The sequence below is a fragment of the Nicotiana attenuata genome, chromosome 6 (assembly GCF_001879085.1).
Source record: "Nicotiana attenuata strain UT chromosome 6, NIATTr2, whole genome shotgun sequence".
Classification (NCBI taxonomy): domain Eukaryota; kingdom Viridiplantae; phylum Streptophyta; class Magnoliopsida; order Solanales; family Solanaceae; genus Nicotiana; species Nicotiana attenuata.
The window spans coordinates 29,197,023-29,211,700 of NC_031994.1; the positions used below are offsets into that span (position 1 = coordinate 29,197,023).

At 37.4% G+C, this 14,678-nt stretch overlaps 1 long non-coding RNA gene across 1 annotated transcript; it reads left to right on the top strand.

The window, feature by feature from the left end:
• LOC109226759 lies at nt 10,696-13,198 on the top strand. The gene is made up of 4 exons (XR_002068133.1): nt 10,696-11,044; nt 12,054-12,154; nt 12,306-12,329; nt 12,416-13,198. It is a non-coding gene; the product is annotated as an uncharacterized LOC109226759 (long non-coding RNA).

The window sequence follows — 14,678 nt, forward strand, 5'->3', positions numbered from 1 at the left end:
GTCGAACCTGTCGATCTTTGATGGCGAAGGCCTTAGCCTTGGTCCCAGTTCGAACGAGGTCGAACCTGTCGATCTTTGATGGCGAAGGCCATAGCCTTAGTCCTAGTTCGAATGAGGTCGAACTGTTAATCTTTGATGGCGAAGGCACATAGCCTGAGTCCCAGTTCGAACGAGGTCGAACTGTCAAACTTTGATGGCGAAGGCACTTAGCCTTAGTCCTAGTTCGAACGAGGTCGAACTGTCAAACTTTGATGGCGAAAGCACTTAGCCTTAATCCCAGTTCGGGCGCGGTCTAACTACCGACCATGATGATAAAAAATGCGGCCTTGTAGTTTGACCGGGGCCGGACTTTACGCGTCCCTAATCTTAGTTCGAGCTGGGAGTACTTACTTGAATGGCGAGGGTGCCTAACCTGCGCCTCGATTCGTTGGAGGTTGGGTTTTGCTGAGTTCAATGATGAAGGCGCTTGGTCCGAGTCCTGGTTCAACTGTGGTTGAACTTGTGAGATTTGAGGACGAAGGCGTCTAGCCTTATGGTTCAAGCGAGGTCGAACTCGTTGGATTTGATGGCAAAGGCGCGTAGCGTGAGTCTTGGTTCAACCGTAGCTAAACTTACTAGTGAAGGCGCATAGGCTTGATTTAATGGCGAAGGCGCATAGCCTGAGTCCCAGTTCAACTGTATTTGAACTTTGTTAATTTTGATAGCGGAGGCGCATAGCCTGAGTCTTGGTTCAACCGTAGTTGAACTTACTGGCGAAGGCGCATGGCCTTGATTTAATGGCGAAGGCGCATAGCCTGAGTCCCAGTTCAACTGTTGTTGAACTTTATTAATTTTGATAGCGGAGGCGCATAGCCTGAGTCTTGGTTCAACCGTAGTTGAACTTACTGGCGAAGGCGCATAGCCTTGATTTAATGGCGAAGGCGCATAGCCTGAGTCCCAGTTCAACTGTTGTTGAACTTTTTCAATTTTGATGGTGAAGGCGCATAGCCTGAGTCTTGGTTCAACCGTAGCTAAACTTACTGGCGAAGGCGCATAGCCTTGATTTAATGGCGAAGGCGCATAGCCTGAGTCCCAGTTCAACTTGTTGAACTGTCAATTTTGATGGCGAAGGCGCATAGCCTGAGTCTTGGTTCAACCGTAGTTGAACTTACTGGCGAAGGCGCATAGCCTTGATTTAATGGCGAAGGCGCATAGCCTGAGTCCTAGTTCGAACGAGGTCGAACTGTTAATCTTTGATGGTGAAGGCCTTAGCCTTAAAGGGTTCCCTGGGGGAGTCCCAATTTGCTTAATTTTGCTTGCATTGGAGAACACGATGTATTTCCTGGTCGTGTATCTGGGAGAATGCTCCTGCTTCTATTCCATTTAGAAAAACAGTCAGTTAAACCAAATGAAATCGTTCGTTACCTCGACTTGATCGGTCGGCGAGTGGAGAGGAGTGGCCATGTTCACTGCTCTGGTTATGCTTTTAGTGGTCGCTACCAGTTTGTCAAGAAAGTTGATACGACACAGAGCCAATTGGATTGTAGGGTGCTCTGCATTTCCGCTGGAAAATGTCGGTCTGACAATTTAAAAAATGACAACGAGGATGACGATCCACCGAGCTTCGATAAAAGTGCTTCCCTTTAGATTGAAGCTAAATCTGTCCTCTCTGTGGTTTTCTTATCATTTTTCTGAAGCCCTGCGTTTGATTAACGAGGATGAAAGCCATACGACACGTACATGACATGTTGCATTCCGGATCCCAGGAAGTAGGTGTTCTACTTATGAATTGAATTTGGATCTAGAGGAAACTAAAATTTTAACTAGAAAATTCCCACAGACGGCGCCAAATTGTTTGACTCAAAAGAGGTTAAAGTCTTTTTAAGCAAATCAATCAAAAAGATGAAGGGGTAAATCCTAGTTAAAGATAATTAACTCTAGATCCGAGACGAATAACATGAGTAGAAAAACATAACTGAGTATAAATGTTGACAGCGATTAAGATCGGATTTAATGGCATAAGTAAAGATGCATTAAGTAACAAAAATATGAATAAAGGAAAAGATTCACCCGATCTTCAGTGAGACGGATGTTCTTTCATTTAATAAAGATCAATGGTAGACAAATACAAGAACCTTGTGACCCTTTTTGGATCCGATGAAGGTATGGGATCATTGATCCTCTCATCTCTTTGGAGAGATGTCTTTACATATTTTTCTAGAGAGAGGGAGAGGGAGATCCAGAGAGAGCCCCCCCCCCCCCCTGTGGGAAATCCTCCTCTCCTATTTATAAGAGAGGTATCCATAGAAAATCCTAGCAAAAGGTACAATTTATAGAGAATATTCGGTAGAATATTCCTTTTGAGTATTCCAAAGCAAACTAGCAGTTTCATGACTGTCCGTCCTCGGCCTGTCTGACCTCAGCCTATCCGACCACGACCTTATTGGTGACGGTCCGTCCTTGGTCTGTCCGACCTCGGCTTTTATTGATGACGGTCCGACCTTGGCTTTATTGATGACGGTCTGACCTTGGCCGAACCGACATTGGCTTTATGTCTTCGCGTGCCGAATTTCTTTGGTCTAATTTTGACCCATACAAATAGCTTGATAAAGTTTAGATGATTTAGTCTTGCTATTTAACAATTTCATCCACCATAAGTCATCTAACGAGACAAAACAAATGTAAAGAAGAAGCAGGGGCGGAGCTAGCCCTTCGAATACAGTTCGGCGGAACCTAATAATTTTTGTCCAAATTCTATATTTATCTTTAAAATTAAATTATGCATAAATTATTAATGTAGAATTCACTAATTTAAAAGAATTAAAATACTGAATTCATATACTTTTAATTAAAAAAAAGTAGAGAAAAAAGAAAAATAATGTAAGTAAATCCCTTAATTGAAGACACTAGTAATAGATTGTATATGGAGAGAGGGGGCAAAGAATAAGGAAAGAGGAGAGGAGAGAAAAAAAGGAAAATTGTTATAAATAGAGTTCTATTTATGGTGAATGTCTATATTTAGAGAGATTCTAGGGTTTATTACTTGGTGGCTAAGTCACCTTCTCCCTATAAATAGAGGGTTCTATTCCATTGTAATTCATCCCAAAATAAATAAGAGTTCTCTTTCCGTGCTTTTCTCTGCAATACTCTTCTTCTTCTTTTATTGTTTCATAACACGTTATCAGCACGAGACTCTAACCAATTGAGTAGAAGCTTTGGGATTGAGCATAATGATTGTCAATTGTTCTATGAACTTCCTTCATGATTAAATTCTGGATTTAAGGTAAGTATTTTACTTTTCTCTTTCAAATTCTTGACATTCTATAATTCGATTTTAAATACAAGCAAAGATGATAAATTTTGATAGCAACTCTAATGGAGTTTGAAAGAAATTATAACCACCCAAAGTGGTAAAATTTCTATGCTTTGCCATGATCAAATTCATGTATGATTGTGGGCAAAGAATTGAAAATCCGTCCCATTGAATTTGCTCAATTCTCATTCCCTTTAGAGAATGTGATAGCAGTATGTGATAAGTCCGAAAGAAGACAAAATTACTACTATGAATGTATCAATGGATATGGGCGTGAAAATAGACGAAATTATAATCGTCATTATTGTGATATTGAGAATAATAAGGATTTTCAAAATACTCCTTCACTCTGTGAAAGTAATATTTGTCATCGATTTGACGTGAGATTTTGTAAAGCACATATAGATGATTATGGTCCATTCATGATGTGAATGTGACAACATCTAATTTATAAATATATATTCATTCTTGGAAGAATATGAACGTGCTAGTGGTAGTAAATATACCACACTCACCTCTAGAGGGAGGTTTGAGATGAAATAAGAAAATATTGTCATTATTATGGCATGAATAATCACTGGTCACGTACTTATTGTATGCCAAAATATTATGGCAATGTGATTATTAAAAGACAATGGTAATGCAAGAAACAGATCTTGCATATAATTTGACCATGACCACAATGATATAACTTTTTCTTTAAAAGAGATATTCATCACATGGATGTTGATGAATCTGTAGTCGTACAAAATTAATTGAGAGCTCTGGAAGAGCCAATTATTACTATTTTGGAGAAACACAATTGATTACCAATAAGGTATTGTGTTGTAGTAAGTCTCAAAGAAACTTATTCAGTTTTCAAAGTATACGCGAAAGCGGTTGGTTATATTAAGATTATAAATAAAGGAAAGATTTAATATCTTCTATTACTACAACATGTAGCGGGGTAATATGCATGTGAAAAGTTACCCGCTTTATTCTCCACTTTGTACTATACAAATAAAAGAATACCATAATAAAGTAAAAGTTTATTGATATAAAAACCATATCATAATAAACTTGGAGTTTATTGATAATTGAAAACGTCATGGAGTAAATCTGAAGTTTATCAATATTGATAATTTATTCAGTTGGCATAATTGGTTTAGCCATATTAATTTAAGCATGATGTGCAAAATAAAAGAGAATCTACATGAGTAAATATTAAAGAACTAGAAAGTTCTTTACGAATTCTCTTATATTGCTTGTTCTCATCGATTAATAGGCCAACTAAATTGGGATTGAATCCCATGAATTCTGAAAATATCAAAGGTGAATATGGGCCCATTCATCTGCCACGTATACCACATAAGATGCATCTATGAGATGGTTACATGTGCGATTATTATTAACCCGCAACCTGGCCGGTGTTTGCGAGGTAACTTGCTCAGTAATTTAATTTAGAGCATAATTTCCAGATTTTCTATTCAAGAAGTTCATCTTGATAAGTTGGTTTACATCACAGCTGGTTTAGCAAAATAATTTATTGAGTGCCTCCACTTAATAGTTAAACTATTGCTTATGAGAACAAAGTTATCTATATCAGTTTGATATAGGTTATATACGAAAGCATATTACATTCTCCCCTCACAAGTGGTTCAGGGTCAGGAACCAAATAATTTCATCTTATTATTATTGATGTGCTGTGTATATTTTGATTAACACCATAACGCACAAAGATGGGTTATCAAAGTTGAGGAAACAAGTTAGTTTTTCTAACATGAGGGGGAGACATGATAAACAGTTGAGAAGAAGTTACGTGTAATGAATTATCATGTGTACATCTAGATCCTCGAATAAGATAATATGAACTTGAAGTTCATAAAAGATAATTCATTTGCAATATATTGCAAAGCATGCCATACGCATTTGATGACCCAAAGAAAGTAACTATATTCTCATTGCAAATGCTCATATTAAGTCCTAGAAGGACAAAGTCTATGGTACGCTTAAAGCATATAGACAAATCGGTTTCAGATAAAACTTCTTGATAAAGAAGATGAGCAAATGATCAAACTGATCATAATAAGGAGGCAAGTGATCTAGAAGATCACATGACATAATACTTTGTAAAATCTCAAGAGAGGTTTAGGTACCTGAAATGAATGAAGAGATCTCTATGTTATGTCTTTATGAAAATTTATTGGAACCGATATAAAATATTTGTCGACGACATCTATCATAGAACTAAGTATAGATGGGGATCTTAAGGCTGTCGAGACAGATACAAAAATATTGGCCAAATAGACGATACACAATTCAAATAGAATTGGTTTAACATGAAAGACATGTAGTTTTGGACATGTAGTTCAAATACTTGAAAGTATAAAGTCAATGGTATGTGCAATCAGTTTCCGATATCTTATATATCTAGCATGGCATAAAAACTTGATATGCATCTAAAGTCTATTATATGGTTTATATGACTTAACTTATATGACAATCCATGAGGATTTAAGTTGCTTGAAGCATATACAATTCTTGATCTTGAAGTACCACTTCCTTAGTGCAATTTGTGCATAAATATATCTTGCTATAACTATGAGCATGCTAATATGATAGCAAAAGTTTTCACCTCTACGTGAAGATATTGAACTGACGATTCCAACAAGATCATATGAAGACAATACATCTATTAGAATGATGATTTCAAGGTTCAACATATTCATTCAAGTTAATATGGCTGATTTATTTATCAAATCTCTACCAACGATCTCTTGAAGATGGTGCACAAGATTGGAATGTGAAGACTTAAGTATGTGAATTGATGCTCTCATCAGGGGGAGTTAATACGCATTGTACTCTTTTTCTCTTACAAGGTTTTGTCCCACTGGGTTTTCCTTGCAAGATTTTTAACGAGACAACCAAAAGGCGTATTGTAGATATGTGTACTCTTTTTCCTTCTCTAGAATTTTTTCTCCACTGGGTTTTATTTAATTAAAGTTTAACGAGGCACATTATCCGTTGAATAGACATTCAAGGGGGAGTATATAAATAGAATTCTATTTAAGGTGAATGTCTATATTCTAGAGAGATTCTAGGGTTTGTTACTTGGTGGCTAAGTCACTTTCCCCTATGAATAGAGGGGTTCTATTCCATTGTAAATCACCCCAAAATCAATAAGAATTCTCTCTCTACTTTTATCTCCAATACTCGTCTTATTCTTTTATTGTTTCATACCAATTCTTGCTATATTGCTTTTATTTCGTAACAAATTTACTTTTTTTTGGGGACAGGTTTAAATAGCAACCTATGTATTTTCCTACTTTTAAAGTTAGCACTCGTGCCCTTCAAATTTACACTATTATCAAAATAGGCTCAAGCGCCTCCATCAACTTAGATCCCCAAGAAAGCGGCACCTCCTTGACGAATCCTACCCTTTCACCAAAACCACCAAATGAACCCTTCCCTTCGCCGGAGCAGGCCACTCTCCGGTCACATTTTCCGGCGAACTATATCCACATCACCCAACTGCCAAGAAAACGAACAGAACTTCATTTCAACTCTAAACGAAATCGTTCGGAGCAAACGGAGCTGGAAAATAGCATTAAACAGCTCCATTTCCACAAAACTAAAACCCCATCATGTTGAGCAAATTCTCCTTTTTACCCTTGATGATTCAAGGTTGGCTTTACGCTTCTTCAATTTTCTTGGCCTACACAAGAACTTTCACCATTCAAATGCATCTTTTTGTATTTTAGTACATTCCTTAGTTCAGTCCAATCTTTATTGGCCCGCCACTTCACTTTTACAGACCCTTTTGCAAAGAAAACAAAACCCAAGTTTTGTTTTTGATAATTTATTAGATACTTATAAAAGATTCAATTTTTATCACTCTTTGGGGTNGTTATGTCTTTATGAAAATTTATTGGAACCGATATAAAATATTTGTCGACGACATCTATCATAGAACTAAGTATAGATGGGGATCTTAAGGCTGTCGAGACAGATACAAAAATATTGGCCAAATAGACGATACACAATTCAAATAGAATTGGTTTAACATGAAAGACATGTAGTTTTGGACATGTAGTTCAAATACTTGAAAGTATAAAGTCAATGGTATGTGCAATCAGTTTCCGATATCTTATATATCTAGCATGGCATAAAAACTTGATATGCATCTAAAGTCTATTATATGGTTTATATGACTTAACTTATATGACAATCCATGAGGATTTAAGTTGCTTGAAGCATATACAATTCTTGATCTTGAAGTACCACTTCCTTAGTGCAATTTGTGCATAAATATATCTTGCTATAACTATGAGCATGCTAATATGATAGCAAAAGTTTTCACCTCTACGTGAAGATATTGAACTGACGATTCCAACAAGATCATATGAAGACAATACATCTATTAGAATGATGATTTCAAGGTTCAACATATTCATTCAAGTTAATATGGCTGATTTATTTATCAAATCTCTACCAACGATCTCTTGAAGATGATGCACAATATTGGAATATGAAGGCTCAAAGATGTGAATTGATGCTCTCATCAGGGGGAGTTAATGCGCGTTGCACTCTTTTTCCCTTACAAGGTTTTGTCCCACTGGGTTTTTCTTGCAAGGTTTTTAGCGAGGCAACCAATAGGCGCATTTCTAAACATGTGTACTCTTTTTCCTTTTCTAGAATTTTTTTCCCATTGGGTTTAATTTTAGTTAAGGTTTTAACGAGGCACATTATCTGTTGAATAGACATTCAAGGGGGAATGTTATAAATAGAGTTCTATTTATGGTGAATGTCTATATTTAGAGAGATTTTAGGGTTTATTACTTGGTGGCTAAGTCACCCTCTCCCTATAAATAGAGGGTTCTATTCCATTGTAATTCATCCCAAAATCAATAAGAGTTCTCTTTCCCTGCTTTTCTCTGCAATACTCTTCTTCTTCTTTTATTGTTTCATAACAAAAATGATATAATTGAGTCCCCCTAATTTAAGATACTAATAATGTGTTGTATATAAACTGTTAGCAAACCTTGTTTAGTTACCGCATGTTCCACTTTTTAATTGTGAACGTGTAATCTTTTGGAAATTTTAAATAATGAAGCCCCTTTTTAAGTAATGAAAGATGATGTTGCATAATTTATCCTCTTGATCACATGTCTATCTCTTTTTATTAATTTTCAAATAATTCTTGAGTAAGGTTGGGTAGAAGGCATCAAGTAGGCTTGCTTGACTGGAATATCTCGATTGAGCGTCAGTTGTGTTCGCCAAGGTCGGGGCGTGACATGGCTAGGGCTAAACAAGTATTTATGACAATGGCGGAATGAGCCGTGGGCGTAGCAATCGCCTATGATATTACAACAGACATATATTAAATCGACACCCTCCTCTCCTCCTCACTTTACTTCATTCAATCAAAGAAACAAAACCCAAATCATCTCAAGAAACCATGAATAACATTATAACAAATATTAAAGTCTCCATAACCATAGCTTCTCAAAATCAATTCAAACTTATTCAATTGTAAATTTAGGATAACGATACTACATCTAATCTCTAGATTCAATTGTACTTCTTCTCATCCTAAATGCCACATCTAACTACTTGTGTCTCATTAAAGATACCAAGTCTCACGCAGGTGTAATACACAAGTTAACACGGTCAAAATGAAAAAGAAATTGGGGATGGCCAGGTAACCACATAACGCATTGCAGCGATTACCATTAGCAGGAAGATCTGTACCTAATTTGAATGATACTAACATAATGGAAACAGAAGTTAGGAACCCAAAAATTATATTTAAACAATTGTAGACGCGCGCACTGGGAGGATAGTCAGGACCCTCCTCTTCTGAAGCACAACAACGACAGTCCCCGTCCCTCGGATCCGCCAAACGAACACAACAGTTACGGTTTTCGTCGTTCCCCTCCATAGCTTCTGCTTCAAATATTTGGTCACTTGTATTATGTCGTACAAAAATGAGGTGATGGAGTTAGTTAAGAAAAACCCTACAAAGAACGAATTTAGAGGGTATTTGGATTGGCTTTTAAGCCGATCAATTCAGCTTTTAATTCTTTTTAACTTTGGTTGAACCTGAATCTCATCCATTGTGATGAGACACGCTAGGTTTATGTGCGAATTAGGGGTGGCGAACGAAAATTGGCGAATAATAAATACTTCTACGCCAAATGAAAACGGATAAAGGACTTCTACTCCTATCTGTAACGACCCGACCCGTCGTTACGGGAGTTATCGCCCCGTTTTCCCCGTTTTATGCTTCTATATGTTTCATTATATGTGTTTGGAGAATTTGAAGTAATTCGGTTAGAGTTCGGTTAGAAATGAGACAATAAGTCTCTTTATGAGAAGGTTAGTTTGGAAAAGTCAACCGAATATTGACTTATGAGTTAGAAGGCTCGGAATGGATTTCCGATGATTTGACTAGTTTCGGGGGATGATTTTTGACTTGGGAGCGCAATCGGAATTGAATTTGGAGGTCTGGTGTAGAATTAGGCTTGAATTGGCTAAGGTTGAATTTTGGCGAATTCCGGATGGTAGGTGAAATTTTGATCCGAGGGTCGGAATGGAATTTCGAGAGTTGCAGTAGCTCCGTTAGGTGATTTTGGATATGCGTGCAAAGTTTCAGATCATTCGGAGGTGTTTAGGTCGGGTTTTAGATCAAATGCAAGTTTCGGAAGTTTTAGTTTAACTTAGGCTTGAATCCGTGGGAATTTGATGATTTTGGTGTTTATGATAGTGTTTTTATGTTACGAGCAAGTTCGAATGAAGTAATAGAACATATCTGTGCATTTGGTTGAGGTCCCGAGGGCCTCGGGGTAATTTCGGATAGCTAACGGGGAGTTTAAACTGTGAAATTTGCAGCAGAAAATGCAGCAGCAGTGCAGGCCTGTTTTGGCCTTCGCGTTCGCGAAGGCAGGCTCGCGTTCGCGTAGAGTTGATGGCCTGGTGCATCGCGTTCGCGTATAAGCGATCGCGTTCGCGTAGTATTGGCAGCTGAAGCACGCGTTCGCATGCAGTGTAACGCGTTCCTGTAGAGGAAATTTGAGGGAGAGGAATTTTGGCCTCCGCGTTCGCGTCAAGGGGCCTCGCGATCGTGTAGGGGAAGCTGGTGAACCATCGCGTTCGCGTAAAGGAGGATCGCGTTCGCGTAAGTGAAGGACCCAGGCCTTCGCGTTCGCGTGGATGAAGCCGCGTTCGCGAAGGGCATTTTTGGCAGAGTGATAATTTGGTCATCACGAACGCGGGAGGACCCTCGCGTTCGCGTAGAGTAAAATACCTGGACAGAAGGGTTTTAAAATAATATTTCATCCGCGACCCTTTCATATTTTTTCCTCCATTGTTGACGTTCTTAAGAGCTTTGGACANGAATCTATGTTGACTAATTGGCTTGAAGCCTGATACGGTGGCTTATAACCTTTTGATTTATGGTTGCTGCATCGCTGGAGAAATGTCGAAAGCTTTTGAATTGCGTGATGAGATGATAAGAAGTGGTCTGAAGGTGTCTCATGCCACATTTGCTTCTTTAGTCAATGGAACCTGAAAAATGAGCTCCCCACATCTGCTAGAATCAGTTACTACAATTCAGTATTGACTATCAAAATTCTGGATACTTTATACAGGACGTGATCATGTCAACCATAATTCTTTACACTAAAATGCCGTATCCATGAATGGTTCAAGGCCCCACCTTTTTATCTGATGACCATGAACTATGAGTTGGGCATCTTGAGAACTTCGAGGGAGGTAGTTTAACACTTACTTTTTCTTATCTTTTTCCTGTATATTACTTCATACAGAGTAACATAGGATGTTTTGAGGGGAAACCTAACAATTAGTCAAGGTTTGGATAATGAACACCCACAGTTGTGCTGCTTGTATCATATTTGAGATAGAAATGGCCCTACTTCCTGTTGCTTGCAGTTATAACACAACCTTGTTTTCTACTCAAATTAGGTTTTTCATTCATCTACAACTGACCTTCATAACTGGACTCCTTTTTTCCCTTTTATCTTATGGATCTTTAGAGGGTCTCTGAGTTACTTGGAGATATGTTACAAAAATAGTTTGCAAGATTTACCTTTTACAATTCCGTTTAATGCATTGTTTGAACTGATTCATAAAGGTTTCACGAGAGGCAATGCATGTATGATTCTGAGTGTTTGTATTTTCTGGAACAACCATAATTCGCATGACTGTTTTCACTATTAGTACCCGATAATGTACTTCAAATTTTATATAAGGAAACGTTAATATGCTGTTGATTTGGAAGTTCACACCTTCTGTTAATTTATAGAGGTGTAGAAGCTACATTTATTCCTTAAAACTGTTAGTAGACTAGTTCACAGTATCACCGAAGCTGTTACTTCGTTCCAATTGGCATTCTGCTACCTATTGCAAAATGCAAGCACTGGCTATTCATTTGTTCCTTGATATTTAGCTTGGACTGCTGTAAAATTTGGTCGAATCTGGTAACTGTTCAAACATGTCCAGGTAGGACACACACAGCGTAGGGTCTCCATGTTCTGTGCTAATTAAAGTGAATAACATCACATGTCTTGAGCTTATCTGAGTGTGTATATATATAGATATACAAAAGGATATAGAACCAGCTTCTGTGAGATGTGATTGGAGTAACGAGATTTTAGTTTTTTTCCCCTTATCATGAGTTTACAAATTGGTGGTGTACCTTAAGCATTTATTTGTGCTTCCTTTATCTAACCTACTCTCTTATGTTGTTTTTCGTTATTGGCAGACCCATGTACCAAAGATGGTACAACTGTCATAAGTCAGAAGAGGTATATGTCATAGGACTCCTGCAGCAACTGTTTCTGGTCTATGAAGTTTCTCACTTCGGTAAGGATCAGTAGCCTTTGTTAGTTTTGCTTTCCTTGCATGTCTTCGTTATTTGCGTGTGCAGTGCTGTAGTCCATTCTTGTGCGCTTTCTTTAACTCATTCATGTCTGCATCTCAATTGAATTAATATTGTGTTCTTTTTTTGTTTCAGTTTTGCACTGGGCAGTCAAGCATGGTTAGTTCTCCTTTTGAATTTTAAGGTCATTCTTTTCCTAGCAATCTAGCATATCATGCACATATTTAACATTGGTTTTGTTCCAGTTCTTTGATAGGTACTTCTTTTGATCAGATTGTCTGATAAAAGCATTAGATTTGGGCAAAACGATGGGAACTATTAGCTAAAGTTTTAACCTGAAAATTGTTAGGGGGTTTACGTTTCAAGTGTATAATCGGAGCTTCTACAGTAGCAGTATTTCACATTCTGCTATGAAAGCTCCAAGTAGCATTGCTACCATAGATCGCACATTAGTTCTTCCTTTATTGCTTGCAATTTAGGTAGACTATAATGGAATGTATTTCATTCCAACACATTTTGTCCAAGACAAAAGAATATTAAGCTCATTTCTTTGGTGTTGATGTTCTTTGTTTTACCTGCATCTTTGTCTGCTTAGTACTTAACCAATTATCCTTTTGCTGTTTTATTAGAGGGAGCTGTCTATTTATTGTGTCAGTTGCATGCCCAGCCACCTTTTCGCATTAGGTTCTATTGCTTCTTTCCTACTGAAATTGCTGTAGCGCAAGGTACTGTATGGGAAAGCTATATTCTCAACGATGGCAATACACGGCATGTTGACTCGATGGGTCCAAGTCAATTGATGAAGCTCCTCCATTTTTATATTTCTTCTATTAACATCACAACCAACATTCTTATTGGCATGTCAGGGTAATTTCATAAAACATTAAGAAAAAGAAGCTAAAACTAAAAGAACATAAACAGTTTATCCATTGTAATCACAAAGGACAAATAGTATGTCAGCTCAATCTAAGATATTTCCAGTAAGCCTCAAGACCTGGAAAAGTTACTCAAGGCGCCAGCACCAAAATCAACAAGACAAAACAAAACAAATGTGAAGATGAACGACTATAAATGATCACAGTGGCTGCCAGTCAGCAGATACACAAGTTGCAATCAGGTCAGCTATCAACAGAAACATACAAACCAAAGAACAACCCAAGGATTGTTAATTGTTACCAGCTCCAAACCAAAGAAAAATAAGAACAAAACCACATGATTTTTCTAAAGACGACTTCAATGTTAACAAACATCATATTTCCCTCTCGTCCAGACGGACTATTAACAATTCTCTTGAGCAAAGCAAAGAGCACATCCGATAGACGGAAAACTAGGGCATTTGTTATAGAGTTGCAGAAGAGTGCATTTTCCTCCTTGTACACTAAAGTACAAATGAAGAGGCTTAATTAACTATCTAGTCCTAGTACTGTACTACACCAAAGTCTTATGCAAACGATAGTTTTTGACAGTGGTGGCAAAATGGATAAAAAAAAACAATTATCTACTCATATTATTCATTAAAAATTAGTTGGATAATAAACTTTTTAAAAACAAGTATAAAAATCATATTATCCACTAAGAAAATGAAAAACTAATGGGTTTAACTTTAATTGGGGGTTCCTTAAGTTTGAGAGACGAGGAAGTTTACCAAAAGTGATCATATTCAAGAAAATATGGATATCCTTATTATCCGTTGGTTAACCCATATTTTATCCGAATTAAATATGGATCGGGTCGGATAATTTATCCGTTTTTGCATTACTTATTTTTGACCCGTCCATACCCGACTCGACCAGCCCGTTTGCCACCTCTAATTTTTGGCATCGGGGAAAGATTTGGTATAATAAAACACAGCTTATTTCTCATGGCTAATGGATAAGGAAGTCTGCAACTCTATAACAAATGTACCCCATCATGAAGATGTTTACCACCTAATTTTGCACTGTAAGGTCACTAACCAGATTTGAAGCTTGTTCTTTGCAATCTTTTGCGTGACTTGGACAATGTCTTACTCCATTCTAGAATTTTTGCACTGCCGGAGAAGAGATGATCTCCACTAGAAAGCACTCAAGAATTGGAATACAAGTCCTAATGTCATTTAGTGGACAATTGCGAACTTGTGCACTCCTATCCTATTGTTGCTTCTATTATGATAGGGAATCATGTGATTCTTTCTATCCTCCTACTTTCTTGCTCTTATGGAGTTGTATTTCCTAGGTTATGCGGTTATCTTCCCTGGCCGGGGCGAAGCTACACCATTTTAAACAAGAAAATTAAACAGTGTATATAGGTTAAATATTATGTTTTAGAGGTATATAACATATATTGAACACCCTTTGTCGAGATTTTTTTTTTCACTTCTTTCAAGTTTGAACACCCTTGAAATTTTTTTTAGCTTCGCCACTGTTCCCTGGCTTGACAGTAATCAAGGGAAAATCATGCCTTTGCTCCTTTCTATAGCACACTAACGGAAAAACTGAGATAATTCTTAGCTGTTGTGAAAGTTAGCGT